Raw genomic sequence first — 12,784 nt, forward strand, 5'->3', positions numbered from 1 at the left:
CAACCGAAAGGCCCTGTCCCTCGTTGCCACACTCCGAGCCTCTCTCGGAGTAGGCACCTGGAGGAGGAACAAAGATGTTGAATGTAGTGACCGGGTATATTCACGTCGGGAGAGGCGTTCCGGCAAGTATTGTGGTCCCAAGCCATGTAAGGCTTTGTAGGTCAAAACCAGCACCTTGAATTGGGCTCGGAAACATACAGGCAGCCAGTGCAAGCGGACCAGAGCAGGGGTTATATGGTCAAACCTTCTGGTTCCTGAAATCAATCTGGCCGCTGCATTTTGCACGAGCTGCAGCTTCCGAACCATTTTCAAAGGCAGCCCTACATAGAGTGCATTGCAGTAATCTAACTTGGAGGTTACCAGAGCATGGACAACTGAAGCCAGGTTATCAATGTCCAGATAGGGGCATAGCTGGGCCACCAACTGGAGTTTGTAGAAGGCGCTCCATGCCACTGAGGTCACCTGAGCCTCAAGTGACAATGATGGATCTAAAAGAACCCTGAAGCTATGAACCTGCTCCTTCAGGGTGAGTGCAATCCCACCCAGAACCGGTAGAACACCCCCCCATCCTGTCGGCGGAATCACCTACTAACAGCATCTCAGTCTTGTTTGGATTGAGTTTCAGTTTATTAGCCCTCATCCAGTCTATTATCGCAGCCAGGCACTGGGTCAACACATCCACAGCCTCTCCTGCTGAAGATGAAAAGGAGAAATAGAGCTGCGTGTCATCAGCATACTGATGACAGCACACTCCAAAGCTCCGGATGACCGCACCCAGCGGCTTCATGTAAATGTTAAACAAAATGGGGGACAAAACCGACCCCTGTGGGACTCCATACTTGAGAGTCCAAGGGGCCAAGTAATGTTCCCCAAGCACCATCTTCTGTATCCCACCCGCCAGACAGGAGTGGAACCACTGCAAAGCAGTACCTCTCACTCCCAGCTCAGTGAGTCGTCCCAGAAGGATACCATGGTCAATGGTATCGAAAGCTGCTGAGAGGTCGAGGAGAATCAACAGAGTCACACTCCCTCTCCTGTCTTTCTCCCGACATAGGTCATCATACAGGGCGACCAAGGCTGTTTCTGTGCCAAAACCAGGCCTGAAGCCTGACTGAAATGTATCCAGATAATCAGTCTCATCCAAGAGTGTCTGGAGCTGGCCCGCAACCACCCGCTCAAGGACTTTGCCCAGGAATGGAACATTTGCCACCAGCCTATAGTTATTAAGATTTTCTGGGTCCAGCGAAGGTTTCTTTAGGAGTGGTCTCACCACCGCCTCTTTCAGGCAGCCTGGGGCCACTCCCCCTCGTAAAGAGGTATTAATCACTTTCCTGGCCCAGCTGGTTGTTCCATTCCTTTTATTAACCAAGAGGGGCAAGGATCCAGTACAGTGGTGGTCGCGCGGACCTGTCCAAGCACCTTGTCAACATCCTCGAGCTGTACCAACTGAAACTCATCCAAGAAAACAGGACAAGCCTGCGCTCTGGATACCTCTCTAGATTCAACTGCTATAACACTGGAGTCTAAGTCCTGACGGATGTCAAAAGTTTTGTCCTGGAAGTGCCTGGCAAATTCATTACAGCGGTCCTCAAAGAGTTCTACAATGTCCTTTGGGCCTACATCTTTTAGCCCCCTGACATCTAATAGCCCTATACCTCCCCACTGACATACGTGGAAGAGATTTTCAGGTATACTAACTCCTTAGGAGAGGATTACACCTGCCAAATTCCAGAAAAATAGGTGCAGTGTTTTTGTCCAAGTACTTTATATTTAGGGCTTTACATTTTGAGGGTATCCAAAAGATGGTGCACTTATTATCCTGTGTTCTTTGTGAACCATTCTTATAAAAATTAGAGACAGCATAGATGTCTTCCTAAGTAATCAAAGTTTCAGAAGGATACGTGCAGCAGTGTATGTGGAAGGAGAGTCCTCAAATTTCTTCATAGTTTTTTTTTTTTTTTTTTTTTGAGGAGGGATTGATAAGACAATGATATAGGTGTCTCCAGGCAAGAAACCTGCAAAGTTGTAGAAGGATAGGTGCAACAACTAGTGACAGAAAACCAGTTTAAGGCTTTTTTCATAGTGAATCCTGGTGATACTGGAAGAATGGCCATCTTACAATTCCAGCTTTGACTTCCCCCAAACCATAATGATTGAAGATCCCCTGGCAAAATGTGCTCTGTGATTAGAAGGCAGACCTGTCAGTCACTCCTACCATAACCCCTTCTATTATTTGAATTAAACATGATAATTCATCCTCAAAAACACTATGTGTTCATATAGTTGTGTCTTATTACCTCCAGTAGGAAAGTGTGCTTTTAAAGTGTGTGTGTGTGTGTTTGTACATGCACACACATGTTTAAAAGTATGAAAATGCTAGGTTATCAGCGTGAATATGCCACACTTCATCTGATCATTGCTAGATGTGAGCAACAAAAACAGAGTTAATGTTCCATAGTCAAAGCAGAAGTGACAGTAATGTTCAAGGATGGACATTTATACAAAGAACTCCCTAGAAAATGTCAAGTGTAACAGAAGTTTACATTACCTCAGGTCTTTGACTTCTGGCCTGCATGGGCTTCTCAGTTTTCTACATATCCCACAAAATGGAATCTCACTTGCAACACAGTGTTGACGCAGTACACATTTTCCAGTGTTAATCACTGGGAAAGCTCGATACATCACTTGCATCAAAAAACATGTCTATCTTACAAAGAGGGGAAAGTCATCTTTGTGAAAAGCATGTCTTGGGAAATAAATGAATGAATAACTCGAGATTTACAAAACGTAATTCTACTGAGATTTGTCACGCCAACATGCTCTTACTAAAAAACTATTATTTTACTTTTATTTCATTTACTGCATGCATCATTAGTGATGCTTTTGCAAAGTGGTTTGGTGGAAAGATCTTGCACAGTAATGTACGCTGGGATTTGTAAAGGTGCACTGGTTCCATTTTTGAAACCAAACACTATTTGTAGTACAAGCATTTTGCTGATGCACTAATTCTGTTTTGATTTGATTTTGAGCTGATTTCAACTGACTTGCCATTTAAGCTTTCTTGGCTAAGAAACTACATGAGAAGTTTGTTTCAATTAATTTTTGTGGAGAAAAGAGGGGGTGGGGGAAGCCCCACAACACAGATGCGGAAAGAGAGGCCAGCTCTAGTGCTGGTAAAAATAATCTCTTCTATAATAAGTTCTTCTTTAATTAGCTTGACATGTTTCGGATAAAACCCTTCTTCAGGAGCTGAAGGGAAACATAAGTTGTTAAATATGTAACAATAACTAAAAGGTCCTCAGCTTTTTCTTTTGGGCGTCACTGTGAAGAACTTCACTCTCAAAAACAATCCTAGCAACTGGTGTTTTCTTTCAGTTCCAGAAGAAAGATTTTATCAGAAACACGTTGAGCTAGTTAAAGAAAAAAAATAGCAAACTTTCCGCATCTTCAATTAATTTTTGACCAGAATATACCCCATTCACACCTCCCGGATGCAAACAGAGAATGGAATGCAACGTGGGGTCAATATCTATACATTTCTGAGCTTGCAATGCACACACGCACAAAGTACATTTGAGAAATGTGTACATTTGAAATACACTGGTGAAAATGTGTACTTCTGAAAAATGCACACAAATGGGAGACTAATGAGTACGTCTGAAAAATGTACACAGTTTATGCACACATTTCTCCTTCTCCGCAAGCCCCTGCCAAAGGAAATGAGGCAGGCGGCTACCAGGAGGAGGCTACCTTCTTTGCTGTGGCACCCGGCTGTGGAATGAGCTCCCTAAGGAGGTTCGCTTGGCACCTACATTATATGCTTTTAGACGCTAGGTGAAGACCTTTTTATTCTCTCAGCATTTTAACAGTCTATAAATAAATTTTAACTTGGTGTTTTAAATTTGTAATTTTGCATTGCTGCTGTTTTTATCTGGTTGAGCTTTTATATTGTATTTTATATTATGGTTTTATACTGTTGTTTTATACTTTGAATGTTTTTAATTTTTGTGAACCGCCCAGAGAGCTCTGGCTATTGGGCGGTATAGAAATGTAATAAATAAATAAATTAAATAAATACATTTGGCAAAATGCATAGCAAATTACATGAGTTTTCATGCAAACAACAACAACAACCCAGCATAACAATCTGAATTGGACAGAGAATGAGCTTCAAGGTGGAATCCATAGAACATCAATGACTTTGAGTTTTGCTGATTCACATCCCAAACTGCAACTCTCTAGTTTTGTGTTCTTTTCTACTTTGGGCTTTTAGTGAGAAAACGTTCAGGAGAACTACATAAGAACTTAAGAAGAACTGCATTGGGTGAAAGCAAAGGTTTACCTAGTCCAATGTTCTGCTCCACAGTGGCCAACCAAATGTCTATTAGGAGCCTCAAGCAGGGCACAAAGGCACTACCACCACTACCACCACCCTCCATACACACACTTGTGTTGTCCAGCAACTGGTACTGAGATATGGGAGGCAATATATAGTCTTCATCACTTTTAGCCATTGATAGCTTTATCCTCCATGAATTTGTTTTATCCCATTTTAAAGACATCATCTGTCTAAACATTCTCTTTGCCCCATGGTGGCTGGGAATTGGCACTGTGTCAGTTATACGATGCAGCTGCTGAGTCACTGCCACCGCAGGGCAAAGAGACAAAGATGCACAGCAGAAATGATGGGGAGTTACCCTAACTTTTCCTGCTGGAGCCAGTTCAGCAAAACTCTTCTGCTGTCTGACCTTGTTCTGGCACCGTGCCAGGGGTGTTCCCAGGTGAAAGGCAATCTCCCATTGGTCGCCAGAAGTTGGGGTAGGAGGAACACCTAGCAAACCAAACGGTCTCCGGAAAGCACACACTGCCTCCCATCACAACAATTAGGAGATCTGGCTCCTGTCACAAAACAACATATATCTCGCCACTGCTTTCAATGGACTACAGGTCACATGGCTTGCAATCAATACATATGCACACTCTGCATGGACACACACACACACACACACACACACACACACACACACATTCCAAGGACCATCTGGGGCTCTATTCAAAGGAGTGAGGTGGCATTCCTGAAAATGGTTGCAAAGTGCAATGTGGCTCTCTGGGTGGTTAACAAAAAGTAAAACCATTCAAAGTATAAAACAAACAATATAAAAACTTGATATAAAATAACAATATAAAATCACAATCTGGATAAAATCCTACCATATGGAACTCTCTCCTGAGAGACAAACAGCTGACTCCATCTGTGGCTGATTCATTCACACACACACACACACTTCTCTCTGGCTTTTAACTGAAAAGGTTTTATGTTATGTATTGGTGTTAGGGACCTAAAATGGTGTGTGTGTGTGTGTGTGTGTGTGTGTGTGTGTGTGTATATATATATATATATATATATATATATATATATATATCTTAAATTTAAGTTGCTTTTAAAATTTTAAGTTGCTTTTAAAATTTTGACACTAAATTTTGCTGTTTTATATATTGTTCACCACTTTGGGAAGACCACAATCTTGAAAGGCAGTGAAGAAGTATATTATTATTATTATTATTATTTATTTATATAGCATCATCAGTGTACATGGTGCTGTACAGAGTAAAACAATAAAATAGCAAAACCCTGCCGCATAGGCTAACATTCTAATAGAATCATAATAAAACAATAAGGAGGGGAAGAGAATGCACCAAACAGGTAAATAATAATTCTTTCAGAATTACCAGATAAGTTGCGAAGTTTCTTTCAGTTTTATGCTCCTGCTACCATTTATCAGCATATATGTATAGAAGAGAAATAATAACAAAACATTGTTTTTCTAATATTGTAAAGAAGAATAAAAGTCAAAGCATGAAGTTGTGAAAACAATTCACAACTGACTCTTGATGCTTCTCATAAGAATGAACTCTAGGTATAGGGCCAGCCCACCCATGAAGCAGGGTGAGGCACCAACATTAGGGGGCAGAGTGGCAGGAGCAGCCAATTGGAGAGCCCCGTCAGCCAAGACATTTGTGTCCGCAACAGAGCAGCTGGCAGGGGTCTCACGAGTAGCTGGCTGCCCTCCCTCTGTTTCCCTCATAACAATGTCCCCCTTTACTTTTGTCCTTGATGCCTCAGCTTTAGGGAGAGTCAGCCAGAAGAAGTGGATGTGGAAGCGCTCATGAGAGCCGCACATCCACTTCTTCTGACCTTGCAGCCCTCCATAGAGCCAGTGGGGCAGCAGCAAGCGGAAGGGGATGCACAATCGAGGAAGGGGGTGCAATGAGGCAGCATGATGCGGCTGTGGGGAGACGAGGGATGCGTTCCCATGAGAGAACTTGTGCTGGGGCTGTGAAAATGCTGTCAGAGTCGATGTGAATGCAATGCGAGTGCAGATGACCACATTTGCTATTTGCCCTAGGTACCCTTTGTCCCATTCACCAACCTGCCATTCTAAATAGCACACAAAGGATGGGTACTCACTCAGCTCCTCCCTGTCTCTCACCAAAGAAGGAAAATGCATTTTGACTTGATGTCAGTGCCTACAAAATGCAGGGAAAGAGTGATGAGATCAGCTTGAAAGCTTTCCGTTACACAAACAAGGAGAGAAGGCATTTCTCCCTGTTGCCATCAAGTTCACACCCAGTTAGATGGAAGGTGACCTCCATAAAAAAGGAAGTTGTGGGGTTTTTTTTGAATGACAGAAAGAGAAGTCAAAGCTGAAAGAGCTTGAAATGGCTTCCCCCCCCCCTCTTGATCTTTCAAGTACCTAAAAGCATGTGTAAAAACTGTACAAGAGTTCCTATCCTGGAAAGCCTTGATGAAAACTAGGGGTGGATAGATTGATCTATTTCCAGTCTGTGTCTGTTTCGTATATGTTCATCATAAGTCAATTCTATCCTGCTTCTTATATTAATCCCCCCCCAATTTAAAATCCCTGCAAAAAATTGTATTTAAATATTTTCTTATACAATACACACTTATCAACAAATTTTATCTCCAACTATGCATTTCTAAACACATTTTACCCTAAAACACATTTTCCTGCATTTTGATACTTCAGAAAGGTGCAAAATTCAAAAGTTATCTGGATTCGCACATCAGTCAGGGGGTGAGGCTCAAGTCAATTCCTATCAGACTTCACAAAGAACCAATTCCTTAATCATTCCTAATGATATAAACATACTTCTTTCTAAAAGAACCTCCAGGTTTAAATATGTATATTTAGAAGAATGCTCCAGATTATGAAAAAAAGAATAGAACAAAATACAGGAGAAAGGAAGCCAATATTGTGCAGAGGAGCTTTTAAAGACATAAAAGTTGACCAGCCAATCATGTGGCAGGCTTTCTTTCTTTCTTTCTTTTTTTTAAGACATAACATTGTGCAACTACATTATAAGCCAGCCTATGATTTTTCCAGGCAGGATCTACACTACTGCTTTAAAATGGTTTATAACAGTTCTGACAACTGTTGGGGCCCATGACACACTCCACATATAGTTTCCAAACCATTTTAAAATTGTTTCCTCCTGCTTGGTGTAGTTTTGGCCCCAGTCACACTATGAGCTAAAAGCCAGCTTTTGATTTTCCCAGACACACAAAGGAACTGTAAGCCAGTTTATGATTTTTTTTTTTCATTCCCACAAAAACATAAGTTAATGTTACCAATATAACCCAGCTCCCAGCCCTATTTAAGTGAGGTTACATACAGAATTTTGCTGGCCTAGTCCTCAAAGCAAATGGAGAAATAGCAAACGAAAACACCCACACTCACAAAGAAAAACACTCTTTCTCTCCTTCTTTCCTAGTTCTTTTTTCCAAACTCATTTGACCGGAATAACGGGCTCAAGTTAAAGGAAGCCAGATTCCAGCTGGACATCAGAAAAAACTTCCTGACTGTTAGAGCAGTACGACAATGGAATCAGTTACCTAGGGAGGTTGTGGGCTCTCCCACCCTAGAGGCCTTCAAGAGGCAGCTGGACAACCATCTGTCAGGGATGCTTTAGGGTGGATTCCTGCATTGAGCAGGGGGGTGGACTCGATGGCCTTGTAGGCCCCTTCCAACTCTGCTTTTCTATGATTCTATGGTTCGGCTCAGCCAATGAGTCACAAAAGATCCCCTCGCTTGTGGAAGGAAGGCGACTTCTCTGATTAGCTACCTCAGGCTCAGAGCTAGCTAATCAGAGTCAATTTCTTACATTTTTTTTAGAGATATGTTTTGTCTTGAGGGAGGAGAATGTGCTTGGCAGCCTGGAGAACAATTTCTCCTATTTTGAGGTGGGGGGGGGAGGCAGCATGCACAATCCTGAAAATGTTGGACTGGGAGTTCGGAGATACAAGTTCAAGTCCCCATTCGGCCATGGAAACCCACTGGGTGACTTTGGGCCAGTCACAGACTCTCAGCCCAATCTACATCACAGGGTTGTTGTCATGAGGATAAAATGGAGAGGAGGGGGACTATGTACGCCACCTTGGGTTTCTTGGAGGAAAAAAGGTGGGATATAAATGAAATAAATAAATAAATGACACTGCCACACCAGACCATGAGTTCTTGGTGCCAGGGTGGCTGTGCAGCAGCAACAGCAGCTGGCCACTGCAATAGGAAACTGATGGTTGCACAGCATTTTTTTTCTTTGTTTGCTTGTTAAATTAAACCAGGGAGGCATGGGGTTGGGCGGTATGGTACAGCCCCAGCCTCGTGGTTAAATCCACCTCTGATATATTTTTCCCTTCGTTTTATCTGCACAACCCAAAAGCTTATTCATCATTAGTCACCACTAGTGTCCCAAACCATCAGTTTAAATGTGACTGTATTATGTTTCGGCCCAATGGGCATCACTTTACCTATGGTTGGTTTGATCCAGATTAGCCATTTTGCCAATGGAAAGAGTCCTTCAATTCATGGAAAGGATTGTGGACACTTCTGGAAGTAGGAGAGAGACATTTTTTCCCTACTTCCCTCTGCAGCCGTATTGCCAGCTTCCACACTGTTCTGTAGGGTCCCCTGACCTTCTGGAGAATGTTTTCAGGGAAACAGAAGGTGGCAAGGGAAAGCATAATTAACAGAAATTGCATCCCTTGATTCTCTAGTGGGACAGGCAACATTCCTCCCAGAGGTAGTTTGGATCCAGCTTAATTGCCCTGAATCTCATTTACCATTTTGTTGCCCAATAGTTTGCCCAATGGATGCAAATCCTTTCTTAGCTTTGTGTAAATGATGTTCCTTTACTTATTTATATAGTGCAAGGGAGAAGGTAAGCCACTAAGTAAATGGATATATGAAGGATCCTGTAAGATTTGCTCCTAACAAACTAAAAATCTCCCAAAACAGTAGACTCTTAATTTTCTCCTGTCCCTTATTAGAAGTATTCGCTGCATTAGTAGACTTTTTTTTTTTAGCAGTGTGCATTGCTCTATACCAGCTGTGCAGAATTTATCTACTGGAAAACTCTACTCAGCAAAATATATTTTACACTGATATACAAAGCTTATTCTTTTCTTTTACTCCAGAGTGGAAGAGCAACTGCTTTCATTGAAATGTGCATTTGTCAGGGCTTTCGGTTTATCAGTGTTTTCCAGGAACAAGTGTAATAAATCCAAACTTGGATTAAGAATGCAAACCCCTTCGACTAAGAACTCTTGTTTGCAATATCATTGCTTGACTTCCTCTGGGTTATGTAATTTACAGACTCATCATAATGGATTCCATGCAGGGACAACACATGTTCAGAGATTGCTTCTTATGAGCTATTGGGCAATTTTCCACAGTTAGATTGTGATCAAAGTATCTGTCATAAAGATGTATAACCATCTCCTAATGGTGTCATTTCATCCTTTCAAAATGTCATTTCAGATGATTCTAGAGTTATCATCATACGAAGACTCAGAGTGTCCCCAAATATTAAATGTAAGATTCACAGTTATTGTCTTTGAATAAAACTGTAAATAGATTGATTAAATTCAACGAAACATCACAAAGACAGGGTTTTAATCTTTTCTATATAATTTGAACATTTGTGAAATATTTTACATTAATACCCTGATCCCAAACTTATCAAGTTTTTCCAATTAAATCTTTTGCAACAGCCAGAATAATTACAAAAAAAAAAAAAGTTTGTCCTGGGAAAGAACAAAACATAAAGATAGTTCTTATTTTCTGTCTTTACATGAAGTGAATGCCATTGGTACTTTGGAGTAGTCTTGTCCTTCCCTTGGGAAAAAGGGAATAATATGCCATGGACACTGCATCCTCCTCAGTGGAAGTTTCCATCTAGAGATGGATGGACTCATCTGCTCCAGCTCTGTCAGACACTGCTCGTGGCACCGTGTAAACCTCTTCATGGCCCAGCGAGCACCCTACGAAGCCATAAGGCCGCCCACCCTCACCTGGAGCTATTATTGTGTGCAACAATGGTGACTCTGGAAATTGCATATTTCCCAAGTTGCATAATTCGGGCCTTTACAGCTGCCATTTATGCAACTTGGGAAATATGCCATTTCTGGAGCCTCACTGTTGCGCACAATGGGGGCTCCAGATGAGGGTGAACGGCTGCTGGGCAGTTGAAAAGCTTTGAGGTGCTCGAAGTGGAGGCCCGAGAATGCAACACATCCCAGCAAGCTGGGTCTGGCAGGGTGGGCACAAGAGAGTGTGCTGGACTTCCAGGAGCTAGGGTGTCTCAGAAGTCTATTAGGTTAGGGCGTACCCATATTTACTGTATCCTAGTTTCTTCCTGTTGCACCCCCTTGTTAATAATTAATTTGTGGCCCATAACCCAGTGACTTCCCTCATGGTTTCCTTCTGGTGGCAGGACAAAAATTATGTTAAACTGAAAACTGGCTTGTCTCCTGTGGCAACAGGAATGCATGCAATGAAAGACATCCAACAAAACTCTCGCTATAGAAAAGATTTCACTTTTGGTTCCTGGATATTTGTGGGGTAAGTTTTGGGCTGGTTCACATATTCAAGCAGTGAATGTGCTTGCTCCTCCTTGTCCACAATTTATGTGGAGTAATCACACAGAAGCCCAACTCATGCATTCTTCCCCCTGCACTGAATGAACACTCCAGGAGAACAGCAGTCCAGCTCCATTTCCCTTCATTGTCACATCCATTGCCCTGTACACATAGAGGGAAACAGTTTGAACAGGAGAGCCTCCTTTATTAATGCAATTAAGATTTCTGGAAAGTCAGGGTTCTATATTGTGTGGAAACTTATGCAGATACAGGAGGCTCTACTGACAGGTGGATTTGTGATGATGTGCAGTTATGCAAGATAGCAGATGGATTTTTAAAAAATAACAACAATTTATGACCTTTGCACAAATTTCAAGACCTGCCCCCCTCCCCTTCCAAAAGGGAAAAAAATATCATCTTTTTTTTTTTTTTTTTGCAAATTACTATTTGCATAAATTGTGGGACATGGGGGGAAATGTGCAAAACATATCCAGAATGGGGAGGAGAATCCGCTATAGTTCGCTGACACTGACTGGAGTGCAAGCACTGTGGAATCCCATGGTAAACTCTTGTTTCTGGATTGGAGCAGGTCAACAGAACTTGCCTTCTTCAAGCTCTGCCTACCTGCCCCATTCTGGAAACTAAAATGAATGTTTTTGCTCATTTCAGGTTATTTTTAGAATTGCTAGCTCCCCGTTGCACTAGCGGTAGATCCTGCTGGTGCATGGGCAGGATTGAATACTGCACAAGGCTTTTCAGCTGGAATATCCAATAGTTAATTCATATGTGCAAGCTGCACTAGATCTAAATGACTTTTGTACAAAGAGTATATTTAACAGAGGGTTGCCCAGAAGATTGACTGAATGCTAACACAGCTGGCAAAGATTTGTTCTAAGACCGAGCTTACAAACTGACCATTACTTCAGATATCTAGATCTAGATATCATAATGCACCTTGGAAATCCCTATGGGATTGAAAGATGGAGTATACATATTTATTTATTTATTTTAAAAGGAAAGATGTAACTACAGTGGATAGATACTTCAAAGGAAGCAGTTTTGGTTAACACAGGCAGAGACAGAACCTACAGTAGTAGCCTTTTTAGATCAAATTTAGTAAGAGTAGCAGGAGACAGGCATAAAATTGTGTTGTTTCTGTCTCATTCATCATTTCCTTAAGTTTTCACAGCAAATAATAAAACCGCTGCCTTCTATCTACTGTTGAAGTAACTGTTTGAGAGTGCGGCATCAAGGTTGGCCCTAATTAGAATATGTGTTCTTACTTTCTTTTATCGATGGATCAAGGAGCCCTGAAATCATTATTGTTCATTCAATACTTAAACTACTAATGATGGCAAGTGAAGAATGATGAAAATTATAAAGCTAGAGAATGCTAGAAAGGTGGTTTGTTGTTCTGCTTTTTCTGTCCACTCTCTGAAGTGAAATTCCAGGAAGAAGGATACTAGTACCAATATGAGAACAAAACTCAGATTTGTGGAGTTAAATAGGTAAAACAATAATCCCTAGGTTGTGCTTGTCATCTTCTCACATGCTATTTCTGGATAAGATCTAATACTTGCTGGAAACAGTGGGTACCTAGTCCATTCCAGAATTCATTTTGACCAAAACTGCTTTCCAGGACAAATTCTGGCATGTTTTGTGTTAGTGGAATTTGCGGAAACTTAGGTTAGGTGGAGGAATTCTCCATTAACTGATTTTCCAAAGTTGGTGGGTTCATTATCCATCCATACAAATTGAATCAAACCAAGCCAATGTTCTTGCCTTGATATACAACTGTGGGACTATATTCATTTTGATTAAAGCACTTAATCCACATGCATAGCA

General features: G+C 41.6%; 1 protein-coding gene across 3 annotated transcripts in view; it reads right to left on the minus strand.

The window, feature by feature from the left end:
• Positions 1-12,784, minus strand: part of LRRC4C (leucine rich repeat containing 4C) — an 858,040-nt gene that overhangs the window by 341,095 nt on the left and 504,161 nt on the right. The window lies entirely within an intron of this gene.

Source organism: Elgaria multicarinata, chromosome 2, assembly GCF_023053635.1.
Source record: "Elgaria multicarinata webbii isolate HBS135686 ecotype San Diego chromosome 2, rElgMul1.1.pri, whole genome shotgun sequence".
In the NCBI taxonomy this organism is placed as follows: domain Eukaryota; kingdom Metazoa; phylum Chordata; class Lepidosauria; order Squamata; family Anguidae; genus Elgaria; species Elgaria multicarinata.